The sequence below is a fragment of the Phalacrocorax carbo genome, chromosome 4 (genome assembly GCF_963921805.1).
Source record: "Phalacrocorax carbo chromosome 4, bPhaCar2.1, whole genome shotgun sequence".
Classification (NCBI taxonomy): Eukaryota; Metazoa; Chordata; class Aves; order Suliformes; family Phalacrocoracidae; genus Phalacrocorax; species Phalacrocorax carbo.
This window is the reverse complement of record NC_087516.1, coordinates 51,805,136-51,817,644: the sequence shown is the minus strand read 5'-3', so window position 1 is coordinate 51,817,644 and position 12,509 is coordinate 51,805,136. Positions and strand designations below refer to the sequence as shown.

The window sequence follows — 12,509 nt, the reverse complement described above, 5'->3', positions numbered from 1 at the left end:
GCCGCTGTACCAATGACAGCAGTAGAATAAATGTTACTGCAAGCAGCACTCTTATTTTTGTCACCATACCATAAAAATATTTCCTGCTTAAAGTCATCATAAGTGCCCACACTGTAGTGGAAAAAGATTGATTTGTAAAAGGTACACACAGATGCAATTTCAGGGTAGAGCTCAGTAGGAGACAGCCGAGATTTCAAACATCTGTGTCCAATGAAAACTCAGGCTTTCAATTATTTTTTTTTTTAATTTTTGGGAGAAAAAGAAGAAAACAAGAGCGAGCAAATGACTCCTTTTAACAAATCTTGCAGAATGGACTCACTTTGTTTCTTTGATATTTCTGGATAAAAGGATATTTTCATGAAGGAGTAGAGCACTGAGACAAAGTGATGTTTTAAACCCAAATTTTAAGCTCCTGCTCAAGTTCACCATTTCCAAAGAACTTTAGAGCAGTTTCGGATGCCTGACATCTTGGAAGCCAAACTCTCCTCCAATTCCTGAAACAGGTATTTTTCAGGAGATAACGAAAGAATAGAAGAATTGATTCTACTGCTCTTTCCACCTATACTTATTCCTCCAGAGACAACAGACACCCTTCTGGTGACCATGGGATTCAATCCAAATTTATGGCTGAAAAGAGAACAAACCAAAAAAAAAATTGGCAAGGGAGTACTTTTCTAAGTTCTTCTTTCTTTGCTCAGCAGTAGCTGAGGGCTCCTTGCATTTTATCATTTGCACCTGGGTCTCGTAGCCAAGTACTGAACCCTTATCTTCATTCCTCAAAGATTCACCCTTTTCTCCCTTCAAGAGCTAGATAGCAATTCAGGCAGGGAACTGCTGCTCTGCAGCTTCATCAGCCTAGAGCAAGTCAGCTCACGCTCCGTCAATGTTTTCCACCCTGGCTCTGTTAATGGTCTCAAATGTGGTAGAAATACTTTTTAAAAAGTATTTGAAAATTAAAAAGATGAAAAGGCAGAGGGAAAAACTACTAGTAAACTTTAGAAAAACTAGAAAAAAGAAACAAACAAAATCTCCTGAAGAGCCAAAATTTACCTGAAGTTCACTTTAAGTTAGTTAGAGCTCTGCAGAAGAACTAATTAACCAAGTGTTTCAAATCTACAGGCAAGCATCCAACTTAACAGAAAACCACAAGGAAAGTAGACTTTCATATACATCTCTCAAGAAGTACAAAACTGACTCCCACTCAGATTGATTTTTATGTTAAAGTGCTATCTCTGAATCGACATCACGATGCCAAGATTTTAAGATAGGCAGGTTGTATTTACAACTGTTAAATTTCCGTATTCAGAATGACAATGTTCTGAACATAGGTTGCCCTGAGATACAAGAATAAAAATGGTAGTCATCTGTGAAGTGCTATGTCTGCAATATATTTTAGCTAAGTGAAAAGGTGTACACTTTCATTAACCAAATATTACTGTTCTACTTATCTTTTGTAAACATTCACTTTCCTAATATTTAGTCTTACAAACACATAAATAACCGTAGGATTTGCAGAATATTAAAGCACGTTTTGCATCAATTTTTGCTTGATTTTATGTACGTGAAGAAAATATTTTTATCAGCATTTTCTAGCAATCATTTCAAATTTGCTTCATTTTTAACAGCTCTAAAAAGAGACCTTGCTTTCCCTGAACAGTCCACTGCTGCATGCGGTTCCTTAAAGCACCTTAGCAATGAGGAGCAAACTGCATGAAGCTTCCATTGGGAAGGCAGAGAAACGCCAAAAAGGGTATTGCAACAACCACCCAGCACCTGGAGTGGCTTCCTTAGCCAGCAGGATGGCAAGCAAAGCTGCAGCAGGGCCTTCCCCCGAGGGCCTGGAGCCCTGCAAAAAGCCCCAGAGGAAACCAGGGAGTGGAAACCCAGATGTATATTTTGGTATGCAGTATTTAGCAGTGCTGGTGTGGCAGGGCCCAGGGCACCTCCTTGAAGAGGACACTGATGTGCAGTGCAAGAGGTTGTGGCCAGACAGACCAGACGGAGCCCTGCTGCTCTTCAGAGTACTTCAAGTTGCATCCTCAACCTCATACAGGCTCATTATAGGCATGAGGGAAACAACAGGGGCTCACTACAAGTATATATAACAGGGGCTTTTTAGATGCTTAAGGTCAAAACTGTGGTTGAAAAGAACTGCTCCATAGCTACCTAACTTCAAAGAAGCCTAAGCTGAGTGGATACATGCGTCCCTGTTCGATTGCTGAGGTCCCTTGGTAAGCAGACTTTAGTGATCCCATGGATGCTGGAAAAGCAATATGGTCACTGTTTCCAGAAGGTCATCAAAATGTTCAGTTTGGCACAAGTTCCAAGTGTTTTTTACTGAGGTCTTTTACTAGTCTGTCACTTTAATTCCAGCTGCTCTAGAAATCCTGGCAGCTCTTGCAACACCACACCCTTAAACAAACAAAACCCCCAACTGTTTAAAGACAAATAGTACTGCTGGACAATATACAGTAGACATTAACAAATACACTGATCATCATTACACACCTCATGCACATCAATCCTTTCTTCCAATGCTGTAGGCACCCACTACTACTTTTGTTTTAGTAGGGTTCATAACCTTAAGTCCATTTTCTGTGATATCCATCTCTCAATACAGCTTTATTTAGTTCAATAGAAGTAAATGGGATACACTGAGTCCTTTAAAACTTAATTTCAAATTACTAAATGTGGTCTCAAGACTCTTACCCATACTCTCTTTTACAAGTCCTACAGTATCAAAACTGAAGTCAGTTAGTCATGGATTAAATGCATGATACTTACACTACCACTCATATGGAAATCCTTATTTCATGATCCTAGAAAGATGTACTTTTCTGTCAGTTATGAGGTACAAGAATTAAATTCCCTATGGGATATTTTTCTGCAATTGACATATATACAGATGAACTTTGACAACAGGTAACAGCAAAGGAGCTACAACTCACTGTATCAACACAGGATAATTTTACACTGACGAAATTGTCGACCAGTTAAATAGCATATGTTCTGAACTAGACTGATAAAATTAATGCTCCACGACCGTGCAGAAGCTTGATGTTCCCTGTGTCCCATTTTGTCATTTAATTTTAGATAATAATTACATAATATATCATTTCCTAAAATAGCCAAATATGAAACAAAGTATACTGATGACTTGTATTTATTTTGCAGACGCTAATATAGCAAAGAACTCTTTCAACCTTGAGCAGCATTACATTTTCCCCATGCAACTTGACACTTACCTATTTATGCTGGTGTAAACATATACTGGTATATACTGGTGGTTTTGGTTAGTATATAAAAGATGCGGTAATAGATGGACTTGAATTCTTTCTGTCCAAGTTCTAAGTTAGCTGCCAGGCATCAGACAGAAAGGCACAAAAAGCCCCTGAGCCAGATCAGCTAATTAAGGTCTAATCAAGGAAACAACCTCACCTCCAAAAGTGTGCCTACACAAAATCTAAGGTGCCTGCTGAAAGGGACTGAAAGAGTTGATGTCTCAGACATTGTTGTAGAGTGGGATGTAGTGAACTGCAGGGGGGAAAATGATGGACACAGGGTGTGGGGGGATGCGCAGTCCCAGGTTCTGCTGTGCCTCACATAGCAACTTGCAGAGGTCATACTAAGTCTGTTGGAGGAAGGGGCTTATGACTGCCTGAAAGACCTGTCGCAACCACCCCTCGCAATGGTGCCTGCGCAGATCACAGAACTTTTGGAACAAGAAACATATAGGCCCACAGGAGGCATAACTGAAGGCGGGGCTCAGATTACAAAAGACACTACAACAAAGAGACTGGTGCGCACCCACCACTGGAGGATCATCATGTCTGTCTGCACCAGCGCTGGATCCAAGCGTGGTGATATCTCCCTTTTCTCTCTCTCTCCCCCCTCTCCTTTCTTTTCCTCTTCTTTTCCTTTTACAAATATTCTCAGTAAGAACCCCCACCGTCAACGCTTTTCCATGTTTTCAGGTTTGAGTTGCCTTTTTAAGTACAAGTTACTTCTGCATTGAAATAAGACGTTTAATTGATTGATTGATGTCTTATCCCCTTAATTTAGTCTGAGAGGATCATTAGAACCTTGGTCATTCTCCTCTTCTCAGGTTGGGACACGACATATTTTATTGGTGTCACGGGCAGGATCCCCTTGTTGGTACTAAAGTGATCATTAAAATTAAGCCTTTACTGTGGCCCCCTCTCTGAGAGGAATAAGGGGAGACAGTCCTCAGAGGACTAACAAGGGATCTGGTCCCTATCATTGTGTGTCCATTACAGCCTTCCTGGGAAGTCTGATTGTAGATTCTACCCCTCTCCTGGAGAAATTAGAGGTCTATAAGGCACAAACTTCACCCCCTTGTATGACCTGGGCCCATAATAACTGGTACAATCCACAAGCTGTAACAGACAGAATTTCTACCTTAGCTAAAGAACAAATGCTGGTGCTTGGAAAAAAAAAAGTTTTGGTCTGTGGGGTTTTAGGAGCCACCTTGGTGGCAGCACAACAGGATAAACATGATACCCAACAAGCAGAAAAGGAGGCAATAAATCCCTTTGGGATTTAGTGAAGACTTTACAGGAACAGCTAGAAAATGAGACACGCAGTCTCTCTCATCGGCTTGCTGCTGAGCAAGCGACTAACCAGAGACTACATACCGCTCTAACGGGAGGCTTAGAGCAGGAAACAATATTAAGGGAGCAATTAGACAAAACCCATTCCCAAATTGGTGTAGAAAATATGGATGTAAACTTTGATGCAGGAAGAGAGCTGGCATTGTTATACCCTCTTACAGACTTAGAGCATGTATAAGAAATGTATTTTCCTGGAAAGGGAGAAGCCAGAGTGCAACCCCTGTTTAAGACCTAAACTATAGTTGTCGGACCAGGAGGAGCTCAGCACGTTAACACCCGTATTGTTCCTATTCCCCTACCGATTTGGCTAAAAATCAAGAAAAATATTCCTGGGGAACCCTGAGAGATGGAAACTGAATACGTATGGAGGGTATCCCTTACCAGGGATGACTGTATCTTGCTGAATGAGGATGAAGCAAGAGGATACTGGGGACTGGGAGGTTTTATAACCTTAAGAGACAACCGAGAGTCTTGATCCCAGACCTAAAGAGTTGTGTATTGGGCAGGTGGATTAGATCCAATGGAGAAGGGGGACCCCTTTGTTGATTAAAATGCCTACAGCAAGACACGTCCTAGAGAGTGTACAGAACCACATGCCTCTAGTCAATGCATGACTAAATACTTGCTCCACAACAACCCTCCCACCCGCAATATGTGGCTGACCTCAAAAGATTTCAGTCTTTTGTAAGAGAAGTACCTGATGCTTTAAAATTATATGCAGTACAACTACAAGATCGGTTGAGAACACCCTAGCCCCAGACATGGGGGGTGGCCCTCAGAGGTAACATGGGAGGAGGTAACACAGGAGCTAATTAATTATGGGAGGTGAATTGGTTTTAACAGCTAGGGAGAGACCAAATCCAAAGTGGATCTCATAAGGATGGAAGAGAACGGGGGTGGGGGGGAACAACCTATGCCTATGCACAATCCCCAACTCTCCCTGGCGAGACCGACATGACCCCCTGATAAAAAAAGATACGCTTTGTGGACAGAAGGCGTTTGAAAAGGGGTTCCCCAGGAGATGATAGATGGGTTGCCCACTCCTAATTTGGAAAGTTTGGTGAAAAGTTGGGACAAGATAAAAGAAACCCTGCCCCTCAAAAAACCTGAAGGTCTCTTTGCCCGACCCCAAGAACACAGGAAGGTGACCCCATCCACTCCCCTGACCACTGAGTTGATTACTTTAGATAGACTCGAGTCTGGAAACTCCCTCTGCCATTCCAAATAAGTGAGCAGGGGGATGGCGGGTAGGTTTACTTGACAAGGCTCACAGAAACTGCAAAGGGAGATTTATTGATCACTTTTCCTCTGGGCCCCTTTCAGACTCCTGTTACCTTTCTAGTAGACACAGGAGCTCAGATGTCAGCTCTCTGGACAGATGTCACTGACCACAATGGCACAGTTGCTGACAGAAAACAGATTTAGGTTATAGATGTTTTTGGAAACTTTAAATCACAGCTAACAGCTCCAGTTAAGTGCTGGATGCCTGGAGAGGGAACTGCAGCTGAAGTTACTATGATCCCAAGTGCTTTCCCAGTGAATATTCAGAGGATGGACTTAGTCAGAGAAAACACAACCCAGATATTTCCATCATAGCCTAACCCTTGTATGATATGACTTGTAAAAGGGCGTCTTGGGAGCGGACCACCGTCCACGAGGAAGCTCTAAAATTACTGATCTTTGAGACTGGAGTATATCTGGCCCTAGGGCCAATAAACCTGACCAACTTGCTCTATACCGAATGGGGTTTTGCAATTCATGGGCTATCAATACACATGTGGCAACGCAGACCTGACGGCCCAACTTGCCCTATCCTGTTCCATTCACAAAGTTTGAAGGATGCAGAAAAAAAGATATTTGGCTTGGGAAAACAACCCTTTTGTAGTAAATCTAGCCTTACAAGAAGCTGATTTACTAATTATTTAGAAAAGGGCCTTTTAAAGTTCTGAAACCGATATTGACTGGAACTCCACCTCCTTCAGGAGTTACACAATGGGAAACTGTGAAAAAGTGGTATGCACACCTAGACCACCACTGTCACACGCATAAAACAAAAGACAGAGCACCTAAAACAATGCAGATACAAAAGACATCCAGAAATCAACCGGAATTTCCTTCTTACCTAAAACTTGTTCCTCCATTTGAACCCCCCTTAAAAATAATGTATGTTTTACTGATGCATCCTCCAAAAGAGAGAGGAAGATATGGAAATGCTGGGCAGGAGCCTTACAACTTGATTCGGGGGAACGAATTGTAACAGAAGGAGAGGGAAGTGCTCAAGTAGGGGAACTGATAGCAGTTTGGAGTGTGATAAAGAAAGAGGCTGAGAACAAAAGCCCAGTGTTCATCTATACAGGCTCATATGTTGTATTTAAAGGATATACTGAATGGCTCCCTTTCTGGGAACAAAATCAATGGGAAGTTAATCAAGTACCTGTGTGGTAAAGAGAAAAATGGAAGGAAATTTTGAACGTTTCTAAATGGGACATTCTTAGTGGGACGGGTTGCTGTGCATCAACAGGGAGATCACCCAGCCCACATTTGGAATAACCAAGTAGACTCACTAACCTGTTTAGCCACAGTGACAGTAGAAACTGAAGGAGGAAAGTAGAAACATTCGTTAGAATGGTTACACATGAAACATGGTCATTCAGGATTTAAAGACCTTTACAAAGAGGCCAGCAGTAGGGGTAGCCTGTCACTTGAGACCAGTGTAAGAGTCATCTCTAGTTGTGGTCAGTGCCGCACCTGAGAGCCCCCCTCCACTTGTGGAGCAGGAATAGGCTCCAGGAGACTTAGCAGGTTGATTATAAAGGACCCTTTAGGAAGTCAGACAGGAAGCGATATATCCTTGTCGGGGTAGAGGTGATATCGGGGCTTACGCAGGCTAAGGCCTTTGCAAGAGCAACTAGAGACAAAACCGTAAAAGGGTTGAACCTATGGTTTAGTTACCTACCAAAACCCCAATCAATCCAATCAGATAATGGCAGCCACTTTACTGCTGGGGTGGTTCAGGTATGAGCAAAAGTAAAGGGAATACAGTGGGCATTTCAATTCCCCTATTACCCACAAGTGAATGGGATAGTGGAAAGAAGAAATGGGTTGTTGAAACATGTCCTCAAACCCCACAATTCCAGATGGCCTGCGCAACTACCCAGTGCTGTAACAAAAGTGAATAGTCACTGGTGGGCAAACAGATGTCCCAGGCTCACCACAATTTATCCCAGATCCCCCTCCCACCTCTCAGAGAAAAGGGAACCAGAAGACCCAGTAAAACTACTTCACAACCTAGGACAACATGTTCTGGTAGATATACCAACAGTAGGACAAATATCCTTAACTCTAAAAATCCCACTTAATCTCTATTCCTGGGTAGCCACTGATACTCACGGAAGGGATCACTCAATCAACACTAGATAAATTGTGCCATCATGTTGAACTCACTTTTGTTCAATATTAGCTTCTCCAAGATCTTCTGAGCTCCCTTCTGTATGATTGTCAAACAAATTCTTCATTATAGCAATGTTTACTCTACAAATTGTGCGTTGGCCTCAGTGAATGACATATTTTGACATATTTAATGATCGTTGTGGAGACCCTTTCATGAACCCTATGTTTATGTTGCTGCCCTTGGTGGTTGTTTGCACCATTGGTTTGATTCTCTGCATTGTTTTTTGTATGCTATAACAGAGCACGATGCTTCGGGGAGTCCTCCTTTTCACCTTCGCTCTTCCTTGGGGAGGGAAGAGGAAGTTAATCCCCCAATTTAGCTTGGGAACTGATTCAAGGGTTCGTACACATCTGGAATCATACTGACCAAGGAGTTTGCGTTCAAATGCCTAAATCTGCAGGAAAAGGTATCGGCTTTGCTATTATTAATCTTATTTTTTCCCAGCTATTGGAAAGTAAGTTAAACACAATTGTTAAGATTTGTACTGCCAATTGCACCTGGGGCAGAGTGAGAGCTCCATCTGAGAGTCAATATAATAACATTCTTTATTTTAACGGGGGCTGGAGAATTAATCAGGATGCATTTGATCAAATTTCCCCAGCAAATTGGACTGACCTTTGGAACAAGACATGTAATAGATGGAAAACGAGTGAGCCAGTAACTCCCGAACTGGAGGCCCCATTCCTATTACCGGTATCTCCTTGTCTTGAAGATTTGAACGTACACAATGTGTCAGGTAAATCATAGAATCATAGAATCGTTAAGGTTGGAAAAGACCCTAAAGATCATCGAGTCCAACCGCTAACCTATCACTGCCGAGTCCACCACTAAACCATATTCTCAAGCACCACATCTACCCTTCTTTTAAATGCCTCCAGGGATGGAGACTCCACCACCTCCCTGGGCAGCCTGTTCCAATGCCTGACAACCCTTTCAGGGAAGAATTTTTTCCTAATATCCAACCTAAACTTCCCTTGGCACAGCTTGAGGTCATCTCCTCTTGTCCTATCGCTTGTTACTAGGAAGAAGAGACCAACCCCCGCCTCGCTACAACCTCCTTTCAGGTAGCTGTAGAGAGACATAAGGTCTCCCCTCAACCTCCTTGTCTCCAGGCTAAACAACCCCAGTTTTCCCTCAACCTCTCCTCACAAGACTTGCTCTCTAGATCCTTCACCAACTTTGTTGCCCTTCTTTGGACACGCTCCAGCACCTCAATGACCTTCTTGTACTGAGGGGCCCAAAACTGAACACTGTATTCGAGGTGTGGCCTCACCAGTGCCGAGTACAGGGGCACGATCACCTCCCTGCTCCTGCTGGCCACCCTATTCCTGATACAAGCCAGGATGCTGTTGGCCTTCTTGGCCGCCTGGGCACACTGCTGGCTCATGTTCAGCCAGCTGTCAACCAACACCCACTGGATCAGATACTTCTCTAGCCTAGAAATTAAATCTACGAAGCACAATCAAACAACCCTGTGCTCTGTTTCTGGATACTTACACATTAGTTTAACTGCATTCAGCTCACTGTAAGAATCCCCATAGGATATCGTGCATCCAAGTCCCCTTTTGGCCCCCAACCCCCGAGACAGAACCTTTTGATCATCCCTATACAGTTAGATCATCTCCTACGTGGTGCATACAAATCCCTGACCACCCAGGACAAGAATATGGTAAAATTAATAGAACTAGATATGAGTGGACTTGGTCTATCGATCATATGTTGTATGGAGATACTGATTCTGATCATCCTGTTGATGAGGAGAATGTTGAAATTCCCTCCCCAGAATACTCTGAATTAATCTTAAATTGTATCACAGGTGCAGGAGACCCTGCTGAGACAGGGTACTTCCCTGAACTTCAAACCTATATAGAGTATATGTGTGCTTACTGGGGACAGCCTTCCAGAGATTTTCAAAATTCAGACAATAGATACAATGGAACGTGGAACATGGGAAGAACTGCCATTAGGTGCAGTATTCCCACCTCCCATGGCCTGGGACACCATACAGTATGGGATAGAGACCTACAGGGTATTTGGGTACCCAGAGATTACTATAATCAATGCAATACAGCATTAGACCCAGCCCCACTTGGAACTTTATGGGAGCATTCAAAGAGAAAAATATATTCTCATCTTAATGTAAGAAGACATGCCAGATTGTGATGTGGAATAGGAGTCCCTACAACGTGTCCTTCCAGAGTGTTTGACTTCTCAAGGACTCATCAAAACAGAAGGCACCGAGAAAGTAGTGAGCCCAAGGTGTGACCCAAGTGAGCGGTGCATGGAGTCTGGATACCTGGTTATTATACCTGAGGCATGACTACGTCTCTAATGTTAGAAAATATATTCACCCCATTTGTAACCCTTAAAAGACGTGAATTTGTCTTAGAAAATCTAACCTGGCAAGTACACATCCTGAGCAACTGGATCGAGCATGCCTTTGGGGAAATAAATGTAGAGATTTAGCAGGTCTCTAAAGTGACTTTGCAAAACAGACTAGCTTTAGATATGTTATTATGAAAAGAGCAAGGTGTATGTGGAATGTTGAATCTTACTGATGGAAGGTGCTGCCTCACCATACACAATGTTACCAGTACTCCAGAAGAAGCATGGAAGAAAATGAAAGAAGCATCAGAAAAAAAACCAGACAACCTTTCCAAGCCATGCAGCTGACGGACCGGTTCGACAGTTGGGACCCTAAATACTGGCTTAGCTCCCTCCTCAACACACTAGGACTTACTGGTTGGGGAAAATGGTTTTTGAATATTATTGTAATGATAGGCTGTGGGCTCTTGGTTTTAACAATCTGCATAGTGTCATGGTTTAGCCCTAGTCAGCAGCTAAGCACCACACAGCCGCTCGCTCACTCCCCCCACCCCTGTGGGACTGGAAAGAGAATCGGAAGGGCCAAAGTAAGAAAACTCGTGGGTTGAGATAAGAACAGTTTAATAACTAAAATAAAACAGTAGTAGTAATAATAATATAACAAAAAAGAAAATAAAGTGGGGTAGTGGGGGGGTGAAACCTCAGGAGGAGGGGAAAAAACCCCAAACAACAAGCAATGCAACTGCTCACCACCCACCAAACGAGACCACTGGTCCCCAAGCCAATTCCCCCCAGTTAATATACTGGGCATGACATCATATGATATGGAATATCCCTTTGGTCACTTTGGGTCAGCTGTCCTGGTGTGCGCCCTCCCAGCTTCTTGTACACTCAGCAGAGCATGAGAGGCAGGAAAAGTTCTTGACTAGTACAAGCACTACTTAGCAACAACTACACCTCAGTGTGTTATCAATATTATTCTCATACTAAGTCCAAAACACAGCACTATACCAGCTACGGTGAAGCAAATTAACCCTATTCCAGCTAAAAGCATGACACACATTGCGAAACATATGATTTCATGAACACTACTTTCTCTATCCTCTCTATCCTCTGTCCTCTATGTCAGTATCACCACTCAGGAAGATTATATAGATGATGTTTGAGCCACAGGGTGGTGCGAGGGACTGAAAGAGTTGATGTCTCAGACATTGTTGTAAAGTGGGATGTAGTGAACTGCAGGGGGGAAAATGATGGACACAGGGTGTGGGGGGATGCGCAGTCCCAGGTTCTGCTGTGCCTCACATAGCAACTTGCAGAGGTCATACTAAGTCTGTTGGAGGAAGGGGCTTATGACTGCCTGAAAGACCTGTCGCAACCACCCCTCGCAATGGTGCCTGCGCAGATCACAGAACTTTTGGAACAAGAAACATATAGGCCCACAGGAGGCATAACTGAAGGCGGGGCTCAGATTACAAAAGACACTACAACAAAGAGACTGGTGCGCACCCACCACTGGAGGATCATCATGTCTGTCTGCATCAGCGCTGGATCCAAGCGTGGTGATATCTCCCTTTTCTCTCTCTCTCCCCCCTCTCCTTTCTTTTCCTCTTCTTAATTTAATTTAGTTTAATTAAATTAGTTTAATTTAGAGAGTTAATTTAGTCTGAGAGGATCTTGGTCACTCTCCCTCCTCCTCTCAGGTTGGGACACGACACCTGCACATCTGCAGCTTCCACGGAAGCAATGTATGTGATGGAAGTCTTTCTGAATATGGCAACACTATATGCTTTCTCTGCAGAGTCTTTGAGTTCTCTGTGAGAGAGGAGATGGAGACAACCCTCTCTTTTAATTAAGAAAATTGAATGCATGTGTCTTAATCATGCTCCATCAAAAATGGAATTTTAAATTTATGCTAGTACAGTCTTAATAGGACAGTAAAAGTTCACGTTTTTAGGTTTTTTAATTGCTATATCACATATTTTACCTCAGGGAAAAAACAGAAGGAAAGGTTCAGCAAGCATAAGAACATTTGTTATTTTATTTAATGGCATCTATTATGAAGAAAAAAGTATTTCATTTTCTACTGAACAATCTTGTAG

The 12,509-nt window shown here is 42.8% G+C and overlaps 1 protein-coding gene across 8 annotated transcripts in view; it reads right to left on the bottom strand.

Annotated features, from left to right (window-relative positions):
* Positions 1-12,509, bottom strand: part of CCSER1 (coiled-coil serine rich protein 1) — a 733,964-nt gene that overhangs the window by 327,365 nt on the left and 394,090 nt on the right. The gene's annotated exons all lie outside the window — the stretch shown is intronic.